Source organism: Pelecanus crispus, chromosome 2 (genome assembly GCF_030463565.1).
Source record: "Pelecanus crispus isolate bPelCri1 chromosome 2, bPelCri1.pri, whole genome shotgun sequence".
Taxonomy (NCBI): Eukaryota; Metazoa; Chordata; class Aves; order Pelecaniformes; family Pelecanidae; genus Pelecanus; species Pelecanus crispus.
This window is the reverse complement of record NC_134644.1, coordinates 73,621,431-73,647,535: the sequence shown is the minus strand read 5'-3', so window position 1 is coordinate 73,647,535 and position 26,105 is coordinate 73,621,431.

Here is a 26,105-nt window from a genome sequence, read left to right as displayed (position 1 = left end):
ATAGCTAATGTAATTGTAAGAAGCAGCCATAGGAATAGATAAAAAGAGGTCTCTGCTTAAAACCTTTTGTATGGAATGCAGAAGACAAACACTTTAGTTGAGGAATTAAAATCCAAGTTGTACTGCAGCGGGATAGGGTACGACATAGAGGACATGGGAGAATTTTCCTGAGAAATAGACTTTGCTCAAGCCTGTTTCAAAAGGGTGAGTCAAATCTACCAGCTGTTTTATTAAATAGATAAAGGATTCCTTTTTTTTTTTTTCTTCCTGTGACATTGAGGTGGGAGGCAGGAATAGAGAGAGGGAAAAATAACTATATTACCCAATGGTTGTCACTGTTGAAACAACTGGGTCATCCTGGAGAAATGGCTGCTCGGCCGAATTTTGACATCTCCTGTACTGCTGAATGAGCAACCTCTGATCAAGGTCAGTATAAACTACTCTGTCCACATCATTTAGTCTCCAGTCTAGTGAAGGCTGTCATGTTCTTAAGCGATGATAAAGGAAAACTCCAGCTCCAAGCTTTAATATATACTATAGCTGGTTTGAACCTAGGATTGCTTTTAAGCCATCTCAGAAGCAGTCACCTGCGAGTGACCGTTCACACGTGGGTGACTGTGTTTCATGTATAATAACACTGGTGAGGTTGTCATATGTTGAGATGAAATGCTCTGGGATGGTTCAAGTTGCTGCCATGTCAGGTTAGATTTTCTTCTAACCTGGGGTGGGAGGACACTCACACAGGGTATGTGGGAGGAAATCTTTGTTATGTGGCTGGAGAGTTGGTCAATTTGCAGAAAAGTGAGGAAAAACAGCTGCCAGGGATCCTGGAGGAGGAGGTCTTGCTACCTTTTGCATTGCTGGTACCCACTGATGCTAATGGTGTGCCGCAAACCCCCTAACAGTATTGTTCCCTTTACAAGGGCAGGTACCTGTTACAAGGTCAGCTGGGGGATCTGGCACTGCCCGATCATCTCTGTAGCAACCACGGGGCCGTATGCTCTCTTGCCTTGCCTGCTCTATAATGATTTACAGCTGAGAACTGATGAAAAGGAAAAGCTGCAGGACCTGGTTCACCCTCTCTTCAGTCTCAGTGGGAAGTTTACATTTATACAAGGCTTGGGGGATCAAGGGAGAATCATGAAATTTTGCCAAACCACCAGAATGAAATCATAATACTCTGGTTTGGCATATGATTGAAGAAGCCTCCCTGTGGGCACATTGGGTAGATGTAGGATTGAAGGGGGTGGTCAACCAGGCCCTGTAGATGTTTATTCTAGATGGTGACACGTGCTTGCCTGGCTTGTCCCTAGGCTGAGGGGATGAAGTGCCGGCACTGCTGGTGTGGTAGGGCTTGTACAATGCCAAGCGGCTACTTGAGGGCTCTGCTTGGCTTCCCTTGTGGCAGCTCCTGCTGGCTGGCCATGCGTTGGGGCCCAGGGAGGTGTGTGGCAGCAGGGATGTCCACCCTGCTCGGCTGCTCTGGGGGAAGGTGCTGCTTAGCCGATGGCGGGGAGGTCACTGATTCTTCCCACTGGGCTGCGTCAGTGGGGCTGCCTACGAGGGCAGAAAATGAGGGTGATGCTCACCCCACCTAACTAGGGGTGGTGGTGGTTGAAAGCCTACCAGGACTTTCAAACCTGCTGCACTGTCATTGCTCTGAGTGACTGGAGTATGCCTCCTAGAAATTGAATGTTTGCCTGAAAACAACAGTGAGCTCATGGCTCTGTACTGTTGTCCCAGCACCTGTGGAGCCTCTTCCACCACTAGTACAGGAACTTCTCACTCTGTGATGCTGCAGAGGTGTTCTTGTTTGTAAGTAGATGTCTTCAGTGGTCAAATTACTTTTATAGCTTTCTGTATTAGCTTAGACTGTTGTCAGTATTCAGGATTTGTAATTTGCTTTACAAATCTCAGTTTGATTCTAGAGACGATATGGAACATGAGATGCTAAAAACTCTGAAAGAAAGTCTTTGAAGATAATTACAGTTACCTTACCACAAAGAAGCTCTGAGGGCTATGGTGGAGGGGGAGGGGGAATCCCTATTAGTGCAGAGTTAAGATGACCCAGTTGTAGCAGAGACCTTTCCAAGTGGAAAATTCAAATCCAGGAAATACAGAATCAAGGTACCTGCCAATAAAACATTAACTCTGCCCCCCTGGAGCTGGCAGTGCTCACTGAGAATTGTCTGCAACAACTCCAGCTGCAGTCACTGTATTAGCTGGAGCAGTATTGAACGGTGGGAGGATTAGCTGGAGTTTGGCAGAGCTTGGAGGATAATGGGAAAAAATTTCAGGGTGGGTGAGAGAAGAAGCTGAATGCACATACCTGTGTGTGTATATGCATACATAAAGGGAAACAGCACCTATGTGCCAAGGGGAACTTGGGCATTTCACTACAGCACTGAGATGCAGCAGAGACAAAAATCTAGCAATGGAGATTTAATGGCAGCAAGGCATAAGAGAATATTGAGTTACGGGTTTAGTGCTGGGTTGAGGTGCTGCTGTAGGCTATGTAGCTGGGTGTGGGGTAGGCATGTGTAGCTTCTGTTTGGTACAGCACACCCACAGCACAGGTAGCATTAGAAGAAGGAAGGTGTCAGGTGCTGCCCCACGATAGCCATCAGTCTTTCCTTTTCCTTGCATCTGCGAAGTGTGTTATAGGGGAACTGAGGTCAGGGAACAATTATACAGCTGAATTTTCTTATTTCCAAAGGATTGCTTATCCAGAGTGGTACGTATTACTGGGCAGCCCAGACTTTCTGATAACAAAGATATTTGTCAGTGAATTTCCTAGGTTTGTTCGGTAGTAGTAGAAATGGGTTTTCTGTTTTTGAAAATAGTGATGACTTAAGCAGTTGAAGTTAGCATATAGGTTTTTATTTGATAAAAAACTAAAGAGGAAATAAGGTGTCTTATGATTAAGTAGTTGTGTTCTTTTTTTGTGTAACAAAATATGTTTTGTTACCGTGGAATGGTAATTATTGTCACATTTTGAAATACCTGTGGGCTAGCAGAAGAGTAAGGGAATTCAGTCCTGTGGTCTGGCTCTCCAAGTCTTCAGTGCTTTCTCTTGTGGTGGCTGTAACAGCTTGAAGCTTGTGACAGCTGGCTGATAAGTTTCCAGTTTTTCCCCCCTGCATTTCAGGCAAGATGTAGAATCTTTGGCCTGGTCTATTTCCTATGCCCTTAAAACATTAATATCTCAGAAGCTATGTATTAAGCTCTCCTGTGATTGTCTCCTCTAAACTGGGTTTCTGGAGCTGACCTGGGGCTGAATCCTGGCCCCTGTATTGCCCCAGCACATGTTGAAGAGCCAGGGCTCCAGGTTTGAGCATGTACCCCCCATCCTGCTGGAGTTCAAGCTTGGAGAGAGCTAGAGGCACTTGCAGATGGGTGCAAGACATGTTAAACGCCTTTCTGGCAGGCAAGAGGGGTCTGGACTGTTCTGGTTGCACTAGAGTCCACGATGCCTTTGCTTGGAGGCTGTCCTGGGCAGCCTTTGGGCAGGTGAGGGTTGCAGTGAGCTCCTGATAGTGATGCCGGCACGGCTGTCTCTGAGTGGTAGGGTTGGAGCTAGGGATGTTTAAGCCCCAGGCTGTGTGCCTCACAGAGGCATCTTGAGTCGCCTTTTCTCAAAAGCCCCTGACTTTGGATGACAAACAGGTCCTTTCTGAGGCACAGCAAATTCGCAGGTAGTCTGAGTTGGCAGAGATTTTAGACCTCTTTGAAGACTCAATCTTTTAACAGCAAAGGCTTCTCAGCCTTTGTGAGAGCTAAGCTGGCCCTCCACTACAATGGATACACCCAAACATCTCCTCTTATCCTTGGTTTTTGGCATACCCACAACGTTAGGAAAATGTCACACTGAAGCACTAACGTTATTTCAAGAAGTAGCTAAAAAAAGCCCCTGGGAGAGAAGTGACTTATTAACAAGTCGTGGGACTTTGGTACGCCTCGGGCAACGTTTTCAAACTATTGCTCTCCAAATCAGTCGCTATAATTATACCACTTCCCAAACAGAAAAGAACAATGTGAGAAATTCATCTAATGTAATATCATAGGTCTGGGCCTTGGAGGAGAACAAAATGGGTTATTGAAATGTAATAGTAAAATAGGTGTGACTGCAGAATAGTGGGTCAAAGCAAACCCTCAGATGAGTAATTAATTCTCATTATCCTACTTGTTGTATTTCATCCTTAGGTACTTAATTACACAGTTTTCCTTTCCTCCTGTCCCAACACGTACCACAAGGCAATTTTTTTCTTTGAGCCTTGGAAACAGTAGAACTTGAGTGCTTTATTGGAGCTTCTCTCCTAAAAATAAAACTTTGAAAGGTCTGAGCAGTGGTAGGACCAGACCTTATAATTATGGCTCTATCTAGAGCGTGTAAGATGGATGAGGATGTCCTTGTGCTGGGTGCTGTACTCTAAGTATTAATGCAGGAACTTAAAAGCAGCAGAGCACTGAAGAAAACAACTGTGTTCTGTGCAACTTGCAGTCCTTGTCTGAAGCTAATACCATCCTTTGAAATGGGTTGGGTGCAAGTCGCAACGGGGCGTTGCCTTGACATGGTCCCTATCTGGGGATGAGGGACTAACTTTTTTGCAAGGATGTATGCTGGATAAACGTAGTAAACGCTGCCCTCGTGTTACTAGCCTGGAAAAATAAGGCCCAAGTACTTTCTTAAAAAGACCCCATTCCCTGCCTGTTTAGGTGCTTACAATGTTCCTGTCGTTTTAGTCTTCAAATGCCTACTATTCTAGTGACTCAGCTGATAGCACTGTGGAAAGTAAATCTCTCTCAAGCATTTTCCTCCCTCTTGCTAATAGCTAATCTAATAATAGTTTGACCCCTAACACCACAATAGCTCTCTTTATAAGATGTGTAGTGGGAGAGGACTAAGGATTTCATCTCCTCCATGGTGATCCAAAACTCCTTTAAAGTAGTGTAACAGTACTGAATTAGGGCCCTGCGCTGCTTATTTATCACCCTACAGACCTTTACAGGCTTGAACGTTTCTCAGATTTGACTTAAAAAATCCAGCAAAACCAATCAACCAACCATCCCCGACAATGCACGCCCCTCTCAGTTTTCATTAATTTTTTCCCTTTTGTGTTAAAGTTTTCCTTGTTAGTGTTTCTGTATAAGATCTTCTTATTTATTTATTTTGTGCTTTTACATCAGCCCTAAACGATCTTCCTATTAGTACAGGAAGCTGGCAGCAGCCAGTCTGCAGCTTTTGGATAGCCAACTAATTAAGGGGAAAGCAGGTGTGGATGGATCTATTGAGCCTATAAATAGGTGCCAAAAATTTAAGTTATTGGTCTGTGAGTGTTAGCAGGTGGAGCACTGTTTTATACTTCCAATGGAGAGAAAAAGAAGTGTTAGAGGAAATGATTTTTTTTTCCCATGATTTAAAAGCTCTTCAGAAATACAATATGTCTGTTCTTTAAAAAAAAAAAAAAAAGTCATTGTCTTGTACAAGGTTAGTCTTGAAGACTAATAAAGGTAGTGCAGGGGCTCTTACTTTCATTGACCTGGGCTGGGTGATGAACTGGATGGTCTGCAAAGAAATAATTCATATTCTTAGGCTGACAAGTAGAAACATAACTCACAAGTGACTACAGATGTTAGTGCCTATTGTTCCTTTGCAGTTCTGTTTATAAATAAACTTTCCCTGCCTTCCATCAAATACTCAAAATGTTCTAATCTGCAAAAAGCCTCTTCCCTCAGTGCTAAAGAAAAATATGATCTATTGAACAGAGTATTATGCAAGGGAGTTTGTGTCTAAGAATATATTCTCTCCTCACACTGATTTCTCCTCCTCCCCAATTTCTGTACTGGCTTTCTTCCTTTGTGCTGGATTTAGTAATTTATTCAAACACTTCTAACCAGGGGGCGTTTTTCACCAGGGTGCAGTGGCAAGAGACCACAAAAGCATTTCACAACACATACAAAATACATTAAAACACTTTCAGGCTAGTATAACGTGTGATAGGATAATGTTAAAATAAAACCATGTAGAACAGCCAACTACTTACTTGACTGGTTTCATTAATTTTGATCTGACTGATATAAAAGTATTCTTCATGGATATGTATTAATCTTTTATGGGCTGTGTATAAATTGAAATGCAAGCAATAAATGAATGCTTATACTAAAGCTTGCATGTGTCAATCTGGGAAAGGCATGGTGAGAGGAAAAATTGAGCACTCAAAACATATGCATTGTTTATATTTTAAAACTCTGGGAGCATCTCTGACCAAGCTAACAGGTGTTAATCTGGAGCAGTAAGGAAGGGGTCTTGTGGTCTCGAGCTTTTGGGAGGCACTGCTGGTTTTATGGATTTTAATTTCTGAATGGCCATCTTGAAATCAGAATGGAACTTTTTTGCATTTCCCCTTCTTTTCTCCCCCTGAAATACTTAGAGATTGGGGTGGAAGGGTTTTCCAGGTTAGACTGATCATTATGGATTGCCTTTTAGTGCTGAGTCCGATTCTCAGGGCACTCAGCCATGATGTGGCCGTGCACGAGACCTCTTCTCTGCCTGCCAAGCTATAGGATACTCTGGCTCGGAAAGGGGAATGTTTATAACTTGTCTTTTGCCCCTGGCTCCTCTTTGTACAGATAATGAGATATTCACTAGAGCAGGGACTTGATTGGGTACCCAGCCTTCCTAACTAAGTGTACTAATTAGTCTCTCTTTCTCTGTCTGTTAATGAATACATATTCATTGAGAAGTAGAACAGCTCCAACAGGAGACTCAAGGAAAAACTCTTTTTCAGAATACCCTGCAGCCTACCTGATGGTTATAACTTTCTCCTGATGGTTAGAGACCATGTCTTAATTTCTTTGAACCAGGCGGAGGGAAGAAAAAAGCTCTTTTGCCTCTAGGGTGAATAGTCTGGCCACTAGACCATTGCAGGCAAGGAGAACAGTCTCCCTCTGCAGGGTGTCTGTGTGTTGATCCTTACTTCTTACGTTCTTTCATTACAAGTGCCTTAAATAAAAACTTTTCAAATTGGAGCTGAAGAAAAGATTGGCTTGCATTTGTTTACTAGGCAAAACAAATCTAAATTTTAAACTGTTTTAAATCAAGCCAAATATTTGCTTTCCTTATACCACCTCAGCAATATTTTTTTGGTTTGATAGAGGAACAAGAAATCAATTACTGACATCATTTTATTGAGGTGCTTTTTAAGACACTTGGGTCCCACATGCTTTCCAATTTCATCCTTAGGAACATTTATGCTTTGTCATATATATATGAGACAATTATCACTAGAACAAAAAATAATGATACTAGTAATAATAAAGAAAAGACGTGAAGATAGGTGGGTAAGCATTGGCTGAGACTACCGACAGAATCCATCCTGCTGGAGAAAGCTGGCTGTGAAATGGATGCTAAAAATAAATGTCACCTTTAAAAGTCAGTTCTGACAGACCTGGGTCCTGCTTCTCTGTGTAACATAATTTGCCACAATCTGTGGGCTGATGTTGCAGTAAATTAGGTTCCTGATACTTACTGTTAATGAGTCACTGAATAAATACATCTGTATAAATTAGCCCACAATTTGCCTGTTGCAAAAATAAACAGTTTTGATTTCCTGTGTGAACAGCATGGTAGGCAAGCATTGTACACATGTAGCTTTGCTAAATACTGGAGACATTAACCTGTGGGAAGAGAAAGCAGTCGTGAACAGGTACGCGAGCGGGGGGTGGTGGGATTGAGAGTTTCAGCCCTTGCGCTGCATCCCGCTAAGTGCGAACTGGGCCATGCAAGGCAGCATGGGGGAGGGGGTCGGTCTACGGATCTGGAGAATCAAGAGCTCTAAGTCTTTAGAGCTGTCATCTTGTTTGAGATCAGGTGTCCTCTGCATCAGCCTGAATGAGAACAATAGCAATAAATCATGTACCCAACAGCAGCGTTCAAGACATTATTTTTCTTTTGGTAGCATGGGGGCTCAGGCCTTGTGGCACTAGATGTTCTGTAAGACCAAAGTAGGAAATGTTCCACTCTCAGAGTATTTTACAGTTTAAGTCTGAGAAGACGTAATAACACTTGGAAGGAAGACAATGAAACCAGCAATGAGGACTTAGGTTTATATAGGCCAGATATTTGCACAGTCACAGTGGATGACTCCTATGCTTCTGTTGTGTATTCTTAATCTCCAAATATGGTAGTCCAAGTTCTTTACAAGTTACTGAGTCTGAAAAAGACTCAGCTACCCGTTTTTCAGTGAAAACGTCTCCACTCCTATGCAATGACTTTAGCTGAAGATATGTGGAAACAGAAATGAGTTAAATTCTCAGTCCTTGGGAGTTGGGTAGTGCATTTAGCTGTGGAGCTGTGGTTCAATACAGAGCATAATCATATTGCGTCAGTCTCCCTGAAATGGCTGTCTGTATTAAGCACTGGGTCATTTCCAAGGGTTGCAAGGAGTTGCCTGTCTGCTGGTGCTAGACATGTGACCCTATTGAAATGTCTCCTTCAATATCTAGAGGCTGCGATGTGTCACACTGATAAGTGTTTTTGCCTTAATGCTCACTCAACAGCAGCTGTCTGATGTGACAGTGCTTTTCTAGTGCATAGACATCCAAGGAGATGGATGCCTGTGTAATGTTACTTCTGCTTTGCCTAGCTAGTCTGGTAAAATGAATATCCTCCCACAAAGTCATTATGTGAGTGGCTTATGATGGCATGCAGGAGTATGAACTCCAGTGCTTATTCCACCTAAGGTACACATATCCTATGGATGTCCTGTCGCAGGCATTTATTCTGGAGATAACTGACCGTTCATAGTGTGCATAAAAGGATGAGTCGCTCATTGTGTTTAGCAATTTGTAGGGTCATTTTAGTGGCTTTTTTGGGTTGGAGGTGCCTTCAAAAGCACCTGGCAAATCTTTATCTCTAGTCAATACTATTCCATATAGGTGCCATTTGTTAGGCAAGCAGATATAAGATTTTTATGCAGCCAGCTTCCGTCTCTCCTGCTATCAGGCATGGTCCTTGCTTGTTGGCATACAGCGCCGTTGTTCCTCATCCACTTTGTGTCTCAGTAACGCTACATGCAGCTGGTCAACCTGATTTGGGATTTACTGGCTGGCTGCCAGCCCAGGGAGCACGTGAGCCCTGCTAGAGGATGCACTTGTCAGGATCCACCAACCACAGAGGACTGAACGCATTGCATGACCGAACATGCGAATCTTGCTTCTGTGTGTGTAGGGATCTTGCATGCTGTGGGTGAAGAAAGTCAAAAGATGTACAGAAAGCACAGAATGAATTAACGAGCCAACTATGCAGAGGCAAACTGTAATCTGGGCAAGAGAAAACAGGGAGAGGAGGGCTGTTTAAGCTTGACTTTTTTTTAAAAAAATATGCTTCTTTGAGTGGCTATGTTATAATGAAGCAATAATTACAAAGTTTTTTATTGTGCACACATGGGTGTGTATATACACGCTTGTGCACACGTATATATCCCTACACATGGTGTATATATAGCTGACCCAAGTCAGTTTGATGCTGCAGAACGGTGTGCAAGCTTGTACTGGCTGGGGGATTTGTAAACTCTTTCATATTGCACGAGAAGTATTTGCAGAGGTTATCTTTTGCACAGCAAGGTCAATGTCTCTAGGCTCCTGCTCTGGTCAAGGGGAAGAGAAAGGATCTCTTCCTAGGTGCAATCTAGAGCAGCAGAGGTATACTGTTTTCTGGTAATGTCCCTGTGGGAGAACTTCTCTCTCTCTAGGGGTTATAGTGAGGGCCAAGGCTGCAGTGAGCCTTAGTGAGTGCTCTTCATAGGGAGATACAAACTGGGAGAGGCCAAGCTTTTTTTGAAAAGGGAAATGTCTTTAAAGTTAAATTTCCTAAATTCCTACTTCAATGTTGAAACCAGGCACCTGGTTTTTAGCAAGAGTGGAGGGCTCCCAGCTCTCCCTGCAGCTGCCAACAGCAGGACCTGGAGGGGCTGCCCCGCTTGCTGCAGGGCAAGCCAGGGGCCTGGGGCTGCGCTGTGCTTCATTCCCCCTCGATCCGCTCTAAGCTTTGGCTCCGTTTCACGACTCTTCATGGAAATGACTCCCTGTTCTGGGAGGGGCTCGGTCTCTTTCTCAGATAATAATGCAATCCAGACATGAATTGGCAGAAATGTCATGAGACTTCTTATTCTTGTGTATTTCCAGTGTGAATGCACTCAAAATATCCTGAGAAAGGCAGCCTTGGCATTTTTTCTGATGAACTGACACTGACCTGATAGTCTATTGCAGTTTCTTCCCCAAAAGATGGTTATATAGGAAAGAAACTGAAGGATTCCTTTCCCATCCCTGGCTTGTTTTCCAGCTGTACTAATATTAAAAACTCTTATTTTTCCACACTCTTTTTCAACAATCGTTTCTTGATCAAAATACATACAGTTGAACATTACCTTTAAGCATATGCTAATGTTTACTTAAAGCCTATCTACCTCTGAACCATGTGTAATATGCATTTCAGGAGACCTAGCGCACCAGGTAGGAGAGGATAAACAGAAGTTTAATATACTTCTCTAGGCACAAATTCAGAGGGGTACCTTCCTCTTTCAATATATGGGCAGCTTAGGATGGCTTATCTCCTTCAGTGTCTGCACCTAAATTTACTGCCTGGAGTTGGGCAGAGTGAATAGCTGCCGTTATTATGTTTGTACCTTGAGACAACAGGATCCCTCTTTCTCTGCCTCCCTGCTTCCTCAAGCTGCAGATAACGATTCCTGATATATCCTGAATGATGGAGGGAGAGAAGGTGTTTCACTGGCTTTTTCCAATTTTGTTTCCATATGCAAAGGGCACTACTGATGTGGCACAAGAAGAGCCACTGGGAAAAAGGCTCTGAGGATGGGCTGGGGTCAAGTACTGTGTTTTGTGAATCCTCTAACAGCTGGGCAACGTGACTGCCTGACTTAGTGAGCACTGTTGTTGTGGCTGTACAGTGATAGAAAGGGACCTTAACACAGATCCTGGCCCCCACCATGCGTAGTCTGCCCATTTTGGGTTTGGGGAGGGTAGAAAGCTAATCTTGACTTCTCTGCCTAATCTAGACAAACTCTCTGAAAAAAGAGATCCCCTCTTGTGAAAACCAATGAGGAGATTCAGGAAAGAAGTTGACATTATTTCTTCATGTGTCTTTCTTCATGTGTCTTTCCAACATAGTGATGAATGGGTACAGCAAGGTAGGTGCGAGCAATTCAGCTGAAGTCTCACAGGAGAGCTGTAGTGGAGCTAAGAACAAAGCCCGCTCTTCAGCCCCACAGCACTGGCCTCCCTGTGAGCTCCTTGTTTTCAATTGCTGAACCAGAATGGCAGCATTTCACACCACATATATGCATAATTTTTCAGAAAATGTAAGGTGTGAGGTGCTGGAGGGCTGGATCTGCTGCTTCTTTCCAGCTGGTTGTTGTTGGGCAGCTGTGTTTGCTGACTATCTGCTCTACTCTTGGCCTGGCTCCTCTCCTCCAGGGCCAGGCTCCTCCGCAGTTCCTGGATGCTGGTCCTTGGCACCTGACCACTGAGACACCAGGGCAGATGGGATCATAGGTGCTGCTCAGAGAGGAGCTTGGGAATAAACTTGCTTCCAGTTTCTACCTCTCCCAAACACTTCTCAATGGCAGTGGCATGTGTGTCACCTATGGAGGGCTGAGCTGCTTCTCCCATGGGGGAAAGTGTGGGAGAGAAGCAGGTAAGCCTCGTCATACTGGTTTGGGGCTAGTGGATGGGTTGAGCTAATAGTTCGCATATGCCTGATATCAAGTCAAATGTGTTGCTCAGTCAAGCACATCACTTTATATTTTAAATAAGCTCAGCTTAGATGCATTGGTAATACTTGGCAATGGTTCTTCACAGCGAGTTGAACTGCTGCACGCTTGTTAGAAGGGCAGAAAACACGGTCAGTGCCAAAGCTGCAAAAGCATTGTACTGGTAAAATATCATAGCATGACAGGTACATCACAAATCAATACTACAGAAGAGTTTGAAATACACTGTGTAGAAATATTTACAGACTATGGAGATTCAGAAATATTGCTGGCATGGCTGGGGGAATCAATACACAAGAGTAATTACAGAATGCCACTTTCTTCTGAGGCAAAAAATATAGGTCCCCATCCTACCTTAATAGAAGTTAACATGGACCTTTATAAAGTTTCACTGAAATCAATGGAAAGTTCAAGGGGTTTTTGTTCCTTGACTGGGTTATCTAACTGGAGCCTGTATCAGGCTATAGAAATGAGTCCCTTACTTCTAGCTATTTTAAGGAAAAAAAGAAAAAATCCTAGAAAGCAGGAAAAACTCTGAGGTGATAATTGATTGGAGAAAGAAATGTTCAAAATGCAGAAAACTTAAGATAAAAATTCTAAAAAAAATAGTTCCTCAAGTTTTCATCTAGCTCCAGGTTTGATTCCAGAAACATAGGAATCAAAATGAAGTATGGAATTTAGGTTTTCTTTTTTCTTTGGATTTCTGTAGGTGTGATTTCGTTTTCCTTGTGCTAAAGATGATGTAGGGAGAATAATGCTTCTGATGGTGTTTCACACAGCCTCTGCTCACAGCTGCCAAGTGTATTTCCCCCCGCCCCACTGTCTTATCACTGAGGTGTGAGTTAATATGTGGCCTGTCAAATATGTTGGAAAGACCCTACTTAACTCTTGGGAAGGAGAAGGCACCTCATGCCTGCACTAAACTTATGAGCAGGGTGGAGCCAGAGGCAGACTGGCCTTGGCTGCTTCAAATGTTTTGTTTAATATCTTTATCGATGATCTGGATGAGGGGATTGAGTGCACCCTCAGTAAGTTTGCAGATGACACAAAGTTGGGTGGGAGTGTCAATCTGCTCAAGGGTAGGATGGCCCTGCAGAGGGACCTGGGCAGGCTGGACCGATGGGCCAAGGCCAACTGTATGAGGTTCAATAAGGCCAAGTGCTGGGTCTTGCACTTGGGTCACAACAACCCCATGCAATGCTACAGGCTTGGGGAAGAGTGGGGAATTTTTATATACACAGCTTTATATACACAGTGGAAAGCTGCCTGGCCGAAAAGGACCTGGGGATGCTGGTTGACAGCCGGCTGAACATGAGCCAGCAGTGTGCCCAGGTGGCCAAGAAGGCCAACAGCATCCTGGCTTGTATCAGGAATAGTGTGGCCAGCAGGAGCAGGGAGGTGATTGTGCCCCTGTACTCGGCACTGGTGAGGCCGCACCTGGAATACTGTGTCCAGTTTTGGGCCCCTCAATACAAGAAAGACATTGAGGTGCTGGAGCGTGTTCAAAGAAGGGCAACAAAGCTGGTGAAGGGTCTGGAGCACAGGCCTTATGAGGAGTGGCTGAGGGAACTGGGGTTGTTTAGTCTGGAGAAGAGGAGGCTGAGGGGAGACCTTATCGCTCTCTGCAACTACCTGAAAGGAGGTTGTAGTGAGCTGGGTGTTGGTCTCTTCTCCCAAGTAGTTAGTGATAGGACAAGAGGAAACGTGCTCAAGCTGCTCCAGGGGAGGTTCAGGTTGGATATTAGGAAAAACTTCTTCACAGAAAGGGTAGTCAAGCATTGGAACAGGCTGCCCAGAGAGGTGGTGGAGTCACCATCCCCAGAAGTGTTCAAAAAATGCGTAGACGTAGCACTTTGGGACATGGTATAGTCTAGTCTACCCTTAATTGTTTTAGTGTGGACTTAGTAATGTTAGGTTAAAGGTTGGACTGGATGATCTTAAAGGTCTTTTCCAACCTAAACGATTCTATGAAATGCTAAAGCTCTGCTAAACTGTGCTGTAACGTGGTCTGCGGTTGCTGCCTGGTTAGGTGCAGCCTGCAGAGATCAGGATCCATGGAGCTGTGTCTGGTCCCACAGACACACGAGAACATAACAAAGAGCAGATTCATGCCTCTTCCATTGGTCTGAATTTTCTGGAGCAAGGAGAAGATGGCCTTGACACCTCTGCTGAGATAAGCAAAGGTGGGTTTTAGCCAGTATACATCAGAAAGTAATATTTATTGAGAAGATTAAGCTGAGCTTCCTAATATCCCCAGCCTCCATTGTAGGGAGTGCTCTTGTGATGAAGCTGTGCCGTTAAGCCAAGAAGAAAATCGAGCATCCATTTCTGCAGGTGCTACTGACCCCACAAAGGTGCTGGGGGAATACAGCACTGCTGCATGCATTGTGGGTCCATGCCATGAGACATGAGGAGAAGTCTCTGGGTGCTTCCAGGAGAGGTGGTGGTAGTGTTTCCCACAGTGGCAGGATGCTCAGAGAAACTTCTCCCAGCAGAGCTGTTGCTCTGGCACTTCATCCATCTGACAGCCCGGCAGAGGCTGCAGTGAGGGCACCTACCAGCTAGGCTCTGACACTGCCCAGTCAAGATAGCACTGCTACCCTGATCCAAACAGTGCCTCAGCAGAGCGTTTTGAAGGGACACCATCTCCAGAGGGTGCAAAAGCCAAAGCTGTAAGGTGGAGAGCCTTAGAAGAGAGGGGGTGAATTGTGGGCGTGTGTTGCACCAGGTCTCTTTCAGATGTTAGTTGAATGAAGAGAAGTTACAGCAGAACCTGTGGGTTTGGAAGCAGTCAAGGAGGAAGAGCCAAAAAATCTGGAGGCAGCAGAAGCTGAGCTTCTGCTAGCACCAGAGACCAGTCGACCCAGCCCAAGCATATTGTTACTGTTTTATTAAAAGGGCTGATTTGGAGAATGTTGTGTTTGCAATTCAGCATCATGCCTCGGAGCCTTGATTTCAAGCCTTTATTTATATGCTTAATTGTTGCTATGGAAATTCAATATTTAAAGAGGTAATTATTGCTGATCTTGTTGCATGTGTCCATTTCTGATGTCCAGCTGTTAGCTCTTTAGCTCCAGTCTAGCAGATTAATTACTACTATTGATTACTTTGAGCTTCTCTCTTCACACCTGCAGTCTGTGTAATTAGCCGGTGGCCTCCTCTGAAAATTAGGAGCAGTTTCATTTTGGCACTTTGCCATTTCTCAGCCATGTGCGTTACACTGATGAACAAAAGCAAATCTATTTTAAATAGAGATATCTGGGCAATGAACTCTTTGTATTTTTGAACTATCTGTGGATAACTCAAATTACTCTGTTAGCAAATATTGCACCCCATGGGAAGACCACTGATAGTAAAAAATAAATAAATTCCAAGACACTGGTATTTGTTCTGACAGCGCACCAGTCGGTAAATGCTGTCCTGGCTTTTTGAAATTTATTGTCCGTAGTGATTTTTGCACTAAATGGGACCCAGCCATCTGAGCGCAATCTCTTCTCCTCTTGACCTGCTTTCCTGAGGTGGAGTTGTCCTTTCCCTGTTGCGTGCATGAAGGGTTTCCTGCTACCAGGATGCTACCAGGGCACATCAGAGGAACGTTAAGTAGGAGCATAGGAGGGGATGCCTGTACCAAGGAGACCCTCATCCATCCTTTCCCTTTCTAAGCACTGTGCTTGTCTCTGGCCATTCACTGTTTTCCAGTGGCCACCCAAGGACCATGGCCCTTCTTGGAAAGACAAGTCTGTGCTGAATTTCCCTCCCTTTGCACATCATGGAGGCAAAGACTAAGGGTTTGAAGGCTTTGTTTTAAGAAATAAAATACACTTCTTTTGCCACTGGGGTCATGGCTTCCTCCTCTCAAAAAGAAACCTCTTCTTTATGTAAGCAGTGTCACTAAGCATAGGTCATGCTAACACTGTGTGATTTCAACATAAGCAGTGTGCTGGGAGGGGGAGAGAGCGAGGGGCGAACTCTGCCTTTGCTGTCTCTGGGCAAGCATCCAGTCTAGATTTATAGCAGACCAAGGACAGTCCAAAAGCACGATACGGGTGGCCTGTGAACCGAAGTGTGCTGAAATTCAGTGTTCAGGAACTAACTTTCATATCAATGCTGCATGACTGGACGCTCTCCGCATATCAGCAGTTTAACGTGCCATGGGTCAGGGTGGTGAGTCTCCAGAGTCGAGGCGGCAATGAAGGCACTCTCTGCATGGGTCAAATGCCACCCCAAAAGCTGTTGTGAAGTTTGGGGAAGAGAGGGGATTCATCTCCTTTCTGGTCGGGTAAAGTAGTTGCTTTAGACTATTTGGTACAGCACCGGCCTCCAGACCAGAAGGTCCCCAGCTGGAATCTCATCACCGCCACTGTTTCTAGATTAAATTCTAAATTGTGTACTGTCATTTGGAGGCCTTCTGTGCAAGGTCTCACTGAGTCACCAGTTATTAGGAATGCCTCCTATTATCGCAGCCCTAAAAGCTATTTGAACAGAAGCCTAATGCGACTGTGATTTCCAAGGACCATTTGCTGTTATTGCAGCTCTGCTTTGCTGTGAGCGAGAGAAACAAACCAAAGTTGCTTTCAGATCACATGAAAGGGAGGGACAGGGAAGCAGCGGAGCTGGAGTGGCATTCAAGCTGCCAACAAATGTAAATTCACCAAAAATAAACAATCTTTTTATTAACTGGAGTGGGGTCATTTCTATTGCAAGAGAACAAACAGGTTAATTTTCTTCAAGCTGATACATTCCCAGGATTTTGTAATTCTTCTCATTTTTCTAAGTAGCCGCAAAAAGCGGCTGCTGAAGAAGTATGCAGAGCCTATGCTCTGCCTTACTCCATGGGCCAGAGGGACCTTGTCCGTGGAAGAGGAGGACATAGCAGACAGGCAAATGTCTGCTCTCTGGGAGAGGAAGGCAGTAACTTGTGTGCACCAAATGGGAAACTACAAACATAAATATTTTTCTGAAGGCACACAGATGCATGTGAGAAGTCTATATAATGTGGGAGAGTTTGGAGTCTGAATAATATAGTTTAGGGGCTGGATTTCAGAGCAGTCCTGATTCTACTTACTCTTTATAAGAGTTCTTAGTCCTAAGTTCCCTCCATAAAATGAGAGTGGAATTTTGCCTGAAGAAGGGCTGATTAAGGTACTAGGAAAATAGGTCTTTCATAAAGAATTTTAGAAGTTCTTTTGTGTCTACAGCTAAATGTGCTGTGAACAGCTTGTTCGTGTTTAGGAGGACTGATGTGAAATGGCATTGGTCCATTACAGCTAGTGGTGCTAGGGTCAATGCTAGTTGAATATATGGCCAAATATTTGTATTAGTCCTGGGTAATACAGTTGTACACACAATTCAGCCTGGCTCTCCCTTATCTAGTCTAGCGCTGGGGTGTTTGGCAAGGATAAGGGGCTACATCAGAGAGTCTATTTAGAGCATGAGGTGCCAGACATCTTTTTCATATCAGATGGTCTGCAACCAGCCACGCTTGCAGAAGAAGGACAGACGGCTGGCAAGGGAGAAGACAACTGAAAGCTGGGACCATTAGAGGAAGGCAGTGGTGCTGCCAGCTATTTGCCTTCCCTGTTCCCAACTGGATATATCCTATTTAAGATGCTGCTGTACTGTCTCTAGCAAACAGATTAGTAAATTGGGAAGGGAGTACAGCTAGTTGTGGGGCAATGAATAGGTGACCAGGCAGAAGAGAGAGCAAACATGTTTATGCATCCATGTTATGTGCCCAAGTGCTCAGAGCACTTCAGCGTGGTGCAGGCTGAAGCATGGGGATGCCTTCATGGCTGGCTGCTTGTGCTTGGAAGTCTCTGAAATTTAGGGCTGAAGTTTCAAAGATTTCAAAGTGGCCAAAATCCCACCTACTGCAGCAGAGGTCACAGTCTCTGGCCAGCCAGAGGCATAGAAAGGTCATGCATGCCATGATTGTCCCCTGGGATCTAAGAGCAGCAACTGATCCAATTCTGTTGAGAATTAGCAAGCCAGTCTGGAAAAAGTCAGTCCTGCCCATACAGTGGAGCTGCCTGGGCACAAGTTGCCTATGTTATGTGTTTTAAACCACCTACAGACATTGCTTTTACCTAACTGAGATCAAGCCTGGGACAACTTGCTCATACCCACACGAGGAGCAGAATCTCATGGCGTGGGGGGTACAGGTGGGGTGGTCATCCCCATATTGATGGGCAGACCCACCAGACTTACGGTCTGTGTCCATGGTCAGGGACAGTATGCTGAGTGAAAAGTCATGACAAGCTGGAAGACTTCTGGGGCACCTGCTTTTCTCCTGGAGAAAGATAAGGCCATTGGTAACACCCCTTGGGATGCTGGCAAATGAAGAATTGCTCTGTCTACAGGCTGTGACTAAAGCTCTGATTAAAGGTAATGAGTGTGTCCCTCATCCTGAAGTTCTTAAAATGTTTGCTCGGCAAACCATTCAAAGGTGTCTACTGGCATTATCTAAAACTTCTGAGTGCCTAGTTCAGGAGGATCTGAACATGGGTGCTTTTGGAGATTGCTCCCTTTATCATTCTGCTGTCTGTATCTTTAGGTGTGTAAACAGCCTGATGTGTTGCTGTGTTTAGAATGTGTTAAAGATGTGACTTGAACAGCCTACCACCCTTTCTGAGAGGTCTCTTCATGCAATTTCTCATCATTGCTGCAGCTTCTTTCCTCCTTTTACTAGATTGCAAAGTGCTGCCTCCTGCCACCGTACATTACGTGGCTCTCAGCACAGCTGGTTGAGACTGAAGTCCTCCCGAAATGCAAGTAGTAAACAGGAATAAGAGCATGAGGTATGTATGTAGTGACAAAAGTGAGATGCTCACAGCTGGCAAGTTGTGTGTCACAGGTTTCCAGATTTGAAGTGCCATTTATTTCTTGACTGTTTGTCTCAGTGCATTGACTTTGTTCATATGCCAGGTGTTGCATTTGGCCTTTGGCATCAGCCTACGCAACCATCACTGACTTCATCTGAAGCTGTGCTAAAGTGCTGCACTGCATTGTCTTTTCCTTCCCTAGCATTAAAGTTGTTTGAATTATACTATGTGTGTGATCCTTCTCCCACCTAATGACACGTGGTGGTTGCACTTTGTCTTTTGTCAGCTTGGAGTTTTCCTTTAGCCAGGTACAGCCGGGAGCTGCTTTTGGGCCCTGGTGGGTTTTTTTTTCCACCAGTGCTATAAAAATCTGTTGCCATTGCTGGAGGATGCGTCTGGGAGTGCAGAGCACTTGGGATAGGCTTCAAGCTCTGATCTGCATTTGAGGTGCTTTTTTACGTCCTGTTTCTCTGTGACACCAGCTCAGGAAACCCTACCAACCTGCTGCCTTTAGGAATGGGCTGAAGGAGCCGATGGCATGCTCCGCCTCAGGCTGCTCCTGCCGCACTCCATCTGCCTTGCTTAGCTGGAGCATTTATTGTCGAAAGCCTTCCTGCCACTCTGGCTGTAATGAAGTATCCACAGAGATTAATATGGTAATTGTTACCAAAATGTCTCCCAAAACCACGTACTGACTTCTGTGTCCTAATTCTTTCCAGCCTCAGAATATTACCTCTTAGGTAGAGGGGCTGATATAACCAAGCTGTCTCTTGGTGTCCATTACTTACTAATGTAGTTTCTGCATTGTTCATGAGCTAAGGAAATAACATGGTGCTATAAGGATGTCAGGAAACTCAGGACAATCTGGGTTCTTTGTATGACTAGATGTCTTCCGAAAACATTTGAAATCCTTGTACTATCCTCCTGATGTAAAATCCCTTTCTTGGGAGCACTTATTTTATGGCTCACACTTCTTCGTCTCTGAATGTAAATACATGTATATGTGTATGCATGTGTCTGTGTTTGTGCATGATGTGTATGAGAGGTTTTTGTCCCTAAATAGAGCAAACATGGGTTGGTCTGTGTTTTCATGAGCCTGTGCAGCCCATCCACAGTATCAGCTCTCACCCTAATGAGCTGAAGCTACATTAGCAAAATCCCAGGCAGATAAATTGACTTTAAACCTTGGTTTGATGATCCTACTAAGACATTCAATTAATTCTGTTTTGCTACAAGCTAATTTATGACTTTGTGTTTATTCAAAAAAAAAATTGAATGTACAAATCAGTAGGAGACAAGGTAATGAATTATTCTACCTTTCTTCATGCTCTTGTCTTCACACTTCACTACTATAAGAATGGAAGAGGAAATATGAAAGAAATGTCTTTTGATGTATGAAATGTGGGTATTTTCTCATACTGAGCTGTATCTAACTGGTGTAAACACATAATCAAGCCCTCTAGGAGATGCTAATTAGTGCAGTAAATGTTAGTTTATTAATTGTCATTACGTTTCTCTTTGTTTCACCAGTGAATGTGTCTTTTCAGGAGAACAGATTTGATATGGTGCGTCTGCAGAATTTGTTTGTGTTCATGGCAAATGAAGACAAGTAGCCTAGCAAAGCTGTGATGAATTAACAGCAGTCCGTGCGATCAACGTTTCTGTAACAGAGTCCACCAAGTGCATGGGCTTCTGTGTGATCTGAGAAGAAAAACAACACAAAACAGAAAGCCCCAGAGGATTTGATAACAATTTTCTGCTCCATCTCTCTACTTGGTGTGTTTTTAATGAGCCCTCCAAAAGCACAGGTAGTAAAACTTTCCCTTTTTGATGTGGCAGAATACACTGCCAAGACATACTGCAGGAGGGGTACTTCAAAGGCAAACAGCCAGCGAATACAATTACATTAGGTGAGGCTGCTGGGTATAATTGAGTTCTTCCCATCCTTGGAAAGTGATAGAAGACAATCCCTTAACAATTCCCTCTTCCTGCTCCTCCAGCTAGTTATTATAAATCAATACTTTCCCCGTGATGTTCACATTTGTAAACTACACCGTTATCACATGCTACGTTGCCTGTGTTGGGTACTGCGAGCCAAGATTATGCCTACTGGTAAAAAATAAAGGATCAGTGAGTGGTCCCCTAGTATGCAGCAGCAGCATGGGCTGTGGAGAGGGCAGAGGAAGCATCTAGTGGTCTGCCAGCCTGGAAACCATGCATTTCCCCCTGTGGAGGCTGCCAATAATTGCTGGAAATGTTCATTCAGGGAAGTGCTGGTGCTTCTAGGAAGCAACAGAGCAGGCTGTGCATGTGAAGCAGCTTGGTGTCCCAGGAGGACCAAGGTGGAAAGTGACTTTGCTGTGGGTGGATCTAGGGTGTGGCTTGACCAAGCTCTCAGGACCTACTTTTAGTTTTGGTATGGGGAGAAAGGCTTTGCATAGGAGGAGGAGGTTTTTTCTTTTTATGTAGAACGTGAGCTTTTGTTGTGTTTTCATGGACTTTGGTTAAAACGCGCCAAACCCCAGGTATCTCTTCACACTCCTTCCCCTGTAGAATCAGCTCTACAAAGCTTTATGATACAAAACAATGAATAACATTCACCCAGACATTTGAAAAAGCTTTTTCATTGTTTTCTTCGGTTATTTGCCTAAATAAGTTTTAGTAGGCCACTGAAAAATCTGGGGCTAGAATGCTCATTTAATGTTTATCCTTGAAAGAAAAGTTGCTTTGCAATGTCTTTGAATATCTTGAGTCCCTAATCTTGTTCAGGGCAGCTTCTAGTTTACATTCTTATACAAATAATGACAATCCCATGTCAGAAACTTCTGATTTGGACTTCTCTGGATGTCTGTTCAAGAGGCAGGATCCTTCTTGCCTCCTTCCACTAAGGCACACATCTTACCTCTGCACTTCATTTACTGCAGACATCAAAGGCAGGCATGGCTGACTCTCTTCTGGGACTCTGCATGGCAATAGCGGGTGTTGCTGCTGCAGGTCTTAATTAGCATTAAGTCATTGATTTATTTTCTGGTGATAAATAATCACAACTAGCACATAAATATGTAGTTCTGCTCTGATTGGAGCACTGAATTAGAAGGTTCTGTCCAAATGTTTGCATGATGATTAAAAAGAAAAAATATAGTGGAGCACCTTTTGTTTTCCAGATTGTGAAGATTTAAAAAAAAATTGCGATGTTGTGTTCAGTGTATTGCTTCAGCACAGCTTGACCAAAATTCTATCTTATTAGTGAGGGGGCTTTTTGCTGGAGTCCGGCAGCAGAAGCATGATGGAGGATTGTCCTAGCTTAGAAATTTGCTAGAAATCTGGAGACAGAAACTGGCTTGTCCTCCGAGACATACTCCATATATGCAGAATCTATCTGAATAAATGAGCCCCTTACTTAACTGGGAATGTACTGTATATTCCATCTGCAGACTGAATGATTGCTCCATTTCAAGCCTCCTGACTCCCATGGAGCCATCTGGTACATGCTAGTTTGTACGAATAGGTGAGGATTCCTGCTAACACAACAGCCTTCAACTAGGCAGAGTGCTGATATTTAGCACTCTGCTTCACATCTGCGCGCAAAGCCGTAACAAAAACCCCAACACTTTCCGTGTTTAATATTTAAATGAACCTTCCTTTTTCTCCTGGAAAGCCAGTTGGGACAGGAACAATTAATGCAATTACATCAGAAAATGGGTTGAGCTATTAATACATCAACTAAGCAGAGATTTCATGTTATGTGGCATTGTGAATTTTTTTCACCCATTGCTTGCTTAGGGCAGAGCAGGGAGGACAGTAGGAGAGGGGGAGAAGGTATGTGTCATGTAGGTATTTTTATATCATGTTGAGATATTGTCAGAAAATTAAGCTGATGGATAGAATTCATGTCTGTAAACAGCAGCGGGCTGGTCATAGGACTTATCAATAGGTATGTAAAGGTTGTGTCATTTTTGGCTGCCCTGCTATGTCCGAGATGTCTGTATGGGATTGGCAGTCTGTGGCACAGCACCATGAAGAACATGCCTCAGTGGCAGCTGAGTAGCTCCAAAGGGTTTCAGTGAAAGTGGACAGAACAAGGTGAATAGGGGAGAAAGGGAAGTGGGCTAAAAACCAAAGGCTGCCTGTGTACTCGCACTGTTTTATTCTCTGGCACCCAGATCCACAGATATATTTAAGATGCCTAACATGTAGCTGGAGAGACCTGTGTGCTCTTTGGCAGTTTAAAAAGAATAAAGTGATGTTAGATTCCCCTTTTCCCCCCAGACACTGCTCAGGAAGCTGGAGGGGAAGGAGATCAGGAGGACTTTCTAGCTGCTGCGTGGGATGTGCTGCTGCCCTGGGCTGGACGGTGGTGGCCCTCATGCCTCTGGAGCTTGTAGGGAGCTCTCAGCTCAGAAAAGTCCCACCAGGTCTTGCTCTCCCCAGATGTTTGGCAGAGTACAGGTTACTTAAGACTTTTGCTTAGTCTGGGATGAGACTTGCATCTGTAGCAGACACCTGTCTGGTTTTGATTTGACTCATGTATTTATTTCTGCATCAGTAATAATGGTGGATCTTTCCAATAAGAGTGTCTTTTTTTCAGCCATTCAAGCTAGCTCTAGTTTCTGATGCATCCTGACTAAATGGGAGTCAGTGTGAATGGTGCAGACTTGTGTTTTCTCTTAACGTGGTGAGTATGTGGTTTACCAGTGCAGGATTGGGTCTGTGCAGATTCTTATGATTCATATCAGTGCAATCTCACTTTGTTCTACTAAATGTTGCCCCTCAGACATGGGATCACTTACGAACTGGGATCTGTGCTCACATGTCTATTGCAAAATACACCCTGCTAAAAACAGCTGTAAGGAGCTCCCTTTGTCTGGTTGGGGTTCTTCACTTAAGTGCTTGTGGTGCCTGATTAAATTAGTAATCAGAGATATAGTCATGCTATTTTGTGACTCTGAGAGCCTTGATTGTGGATTATATTTACACACTGCAATTTCTTTCTAAATGGACCTCTTTGTATTCAAGGACTTTAAGAGTCTTTCAGCCTGCGATAAAATCCAGTTTGCTACATAGACTACTTCTTGCAGTGGTGCCAAGCTCTTGGTCAGGCATGCTGTGTAAAACAGTTTTTCATTTGCACAATAAATATGGCTATGTAAAAGTTCATGTGTGGTGCAGTGGTTTTGCTGACCCTTTACACTGAAAAACTGCATGATGGCAGACTGGCAGATGCATTGAGTGCCTTCATGTCACATTGCCTCAAAACAACAGAGTTTCCTTTCTTGTCAAAACAGGGGATGGCTTGAACAAAAGCCACATAAATGGTAACAACAAACTTTGTGGTATTTAAAATGCCTGCATGGATCCGAACCCTGTGGCCTGTCCTTGGTCAAAACAATAGGGCTGGAAAATGAGCCAGCCCTTAGAGTGTATTTTGTTGTGTTTAAAACCCATGACGTGTGCTGAGCCAGGGGCTTTGTCCCATGCACGTAGGTGGCAGAGGTAGGCAGGAGACCTGACTCCTCTGCTGATTTTGAGACTCCAGAGCCCTTCAGATAAGCCTGGGCTGGGGGAACCCTTTTGGTGAGGAAGCCCCTGTTTAAAGTGTCTGCTTGTCCGATTCAGAACAGGGACAGGAGACCTGAATTCCTGCATCAGCCCAGCTGCATTCGTTTGCAAAAGGGTGCAGGGAAAATGAGAAGGACTTGGCCCACCATGATGAAGTGTTCCAAAATGGGGGAAACCTTGGGCCAGTCTGTGCTCTGAATCAGCTCAGAGTGGGCTTTAGCCCCTTAGGGCTTTCTCTAGGTTTGGCCAGAAGACTCACCCTGGTTTGGAGGAAACTTTCCCAGGAAGGTTTTTTCTTGTTTGTTTGTTTGTTTGTTTTGCTCTTTTGTTTCTGCTGGAAAGTGATGGGTTCTTATGAAAAAAACCTTACTTCTTTCTCCGGTGACATTTGACTCAAGCTCTCTGAAAAGTTTCTGACCAGCTTTAGTCGGTACTTTAGTGGGCCCAATTTATTTGAATATCTTACATTGATACTAACATGAAAGTCCGATTTATAAATGTGTTAGTGGAACTTAAAACATGTAATTGTATTCCTTGTTTTGCTACCCTCCTGCAGCAGCACTTCAAATCTCTGCATCTCAATTTCCCTTCCACCCATTACTTGCCTTCTCCAGAAAAATTCTTTAGAACTAGATTTTTATTACATCCTTGTGCTAGAAAATGGAACTCCTATCTCACTTGGGTCTTTATATTGTTATAATGTAAATAATATTCAATTAATGGAGTATCTTTAATGATTATTTTGAGGTATCCTACCAGCTACAGTAACCATTGAGCCTATTAGGATGGTGAAGTCTTTGGATGAATTAACAGACCAGATGAACAGATACAACTCACACACTTATAACAAAATTAATTCTTTCCAGAAAATGATAGTACCATCTTGCAAATTGTTGGAATGATGCTGCCTACTGGCATTTTCCTTCTGCCACAGATAGCTGCAAATCACCCCCCAGTGAACTGAAGAGTCCTACAGGATAGCAAAAAGATCAGTAATGCCCCTAGAGTGAACCCTCTTTGTGTTCAGGGGGTTTCTGTTCAAACAGGTGGAACTGTGTTTGCCTCTTGTATTTTCTCTTCCAGCCTAGATGCGGCTACAAGCTTGTTGAAGCAACCTGCCAGGAAAAAAAGTCTGAACTGGTGGAAAAAAATTGAAACCACCTTTGCATGATAGCAGCTATACTCACTGTAACGTCATGCCTCTAATGAGGCTCCTATGCCCATCCCTGGCCAACAGCAGATGCTTGGTGAAGAGCGTAAGAAGGGTGACAAGAGTATGGTGATATACGTCCAAACACCCTCCTGTGGCTCCATGGCTCTTGACCATGGCTGGGCCTGGTGCAGCTGGTGCAAGCTGGTGCAGGGACCTGCCAGCATGAAGGCAGCCATCAGTGGGATCCCAGAGCCAAGCCTGAGAGGATGGAGGGGAGGACAAGGAGACACATACAAACATGGAGAAGAAGGGGTGTCCCCTAGGCAGGCTGGAGCTTGCCTAGGTCATGACTTAATAGCCGTCTCTGTCTAACTGCAATGTGCTGTCTCCAGTACAGTCCTGCCTGATTACGCTCAAACCAGCCTTAGTTCTTCAATAGCTATTTAAACACACTGGTTATCGTATCTGATTTTTCTACCTGTTCTTTTTAGTAAGTGGTGTTTAGAGATCTCGCCCTTCATAGGAGAAACGTGACTGTTTTCGGATTTGGTCTCTCCCTGAGCTTGGCTCAATGTCCCCCGAATGGCAGGAGCTACAGGCTACCCTCCAGCCTAATTTAGGTACAGAAAATTATGGCGCATAGGTGCGATCCCACCCAGCCCTTTTCTTGGTACATAACAGCCTAGCTGTGATCTTGAACAAACCTGTTCCCAGGGGCTCCATGTATTGTTCAGTGTTAATGGTAAGTCATAAAATCCTAGCCCAGGCTTCCTCCTGAGCCTG